Source organism: Ovis aries, chromosome 23, assembly GCF_016772045.2.
Source record: "Ovis aries strain OAR_USU_Benz2616 breed Rambouillet chromosome 23, ARS-UI_Ramb_v3.0, whole genome shotgun sequence".
Classification (NCBI taxonomy): Eukaryota; Metazoa; Chordata; class Mammalia; order Artiodactyla; family Bovidae; genus Ovis; species Ovis aries.
The window spans coordinates 52,075,959-52,077,337 of record NC_056076.1 but is presented as its reverse complement, the minus strand read 5'-3'; the positions used below and the strand labels follow the sequence as shown (position 1 = coordinate 52,077,337).

The 1,379-nt window shown below is 51.7% G+C and overlaps 1 protein-coding gene across 2 annotated transcripts in view; it reads right to left on the bottom strand.

The window, feature by feature from the left end:
• DCC (DCC netrin 1 receptor) overlaps positions 1-627 on the bottom strand; it is a 1,280,644-nt gene extending 1,280,017 nt beyond the window's left edge. For both annotated transcript variants that reach the window (XM_042239663.2, XM_042239664.2), the window contains exon 1: positions 1-627. This exon is cut by the window's left edge and continues 134 nt beyond it. The gene's annotated coding sequence lies outside the window, so the exon portion shown is untranslated.
• Positions 628-1,379: the final 752 nt, after the last annotated feature.

Genomic DNA, 1,379 nt, shown 5'->3' with positions numbered 1-1,379 from the left:
AACACTCACACACATGCACTCACACACGCGTGTACACATGCACACACCACACACAAACACACGCGCGCGCCGAGCCCCTTCGGCTTCCTCCTCCTCCTCGTCGTCGTCCTCCTCCACCTCCCCTGAGCCTCTTCTGCCTCCGAAGCCTTCTTCCTGGTCCACTGGCAGAATCAGCAGCAGAAAGAGGGAGCAAAAAGTTCCATTGGGTCCAAGAAACGTCAAGCCCCAATAAAACCTCGGGAAACTAACTCAAGGAAACAGGGAACCGGCGGCGGAGCGAAGGCAGCTCTCCGCGGGGCTGGAAAAGCATCAATACACAGGATATCCAGAAGGGACCGAGAGGAGACGCGAAGCGATCCTGTGGCTGGGCTGTGCATCAAAAGGTTGGGGCTGGTTCCCTGTCCTCGGCCGGGTAAAGTTGAAGAGGAGAATCCGTGCGCGAAAGCTGGGGATGCTGCTTGTTTCTCCTCCAAGCGCGGAGGGGACCCAGGGACGAGAGGCCGGGGCTGCAGGCTGGAGCGCGCTCACTTGTTACTGGGGTGTCCGCTGGAGATGTGTGAGCTAGGAGTTGGAGCCGTACGTACTATCCATTGATCCGGAGAAGTGGAGGGCTGGAAGGGAAAATGTGGAGACCGGAGGGAAACGAACTGGATCAGGCAAAGATTCCACGGGGAGGGGGGTGGGGGCTGAGAGATGCTGGAGGGGAAAAAAAAAAGAAAAGAAAAGCGGTCGGAGGAGGCTTCCAGCAGCTGCATTCGCCGGGTCTACATATCAATGAGCAGGGATGCCCTCTGTGGGCAAAGCGTGGGAAGTCACTTTTGTCAATGGGTCTGGCAAATACCATGAGTTTCTGGCCGAGGGGCGGGGGGAGCGGCGTTTGCAGCTATCTCTTTTGACATTCAATCTTTGGGAAATCATTTTTGACTGTAAAATCTAGGCAGGTATTTAGGCTGAGTCAGGGGGGCAGAGTGTTTCCTTCCTTCTCTGCCTGCATTGTTTAAAAATAGAATGTTTCCTTGGGGGAAAAAATCACTTAATCCAACTCCCTTCTGGGGAGGGTGAAACTGACATACAAGGGACAAATACCAGTCTGCTCTTTCCTGACAAAGCAGCTAGGGTCCTCTTTTTGTAAGATGTCTTATTTCACCTGTATTCTCTCTTCTGGAGACAGGATTCAATGCTTTATTCAACCAATTTTAAAGCATTTACCATGTTCCAGGTACCCTGTTAGCTTCCAGGAAATACAAGAGTGAAGTTTAATAAGACTCAGCTTCTATCCTCCAGGGGTTCATGATCTGTTGGGAGAGTGGTGTTAAGTGGATAATTATAAAGCAGCATGATAAATATGATGGTCTGTGTAATGAGGAGAAGGTCTGGGA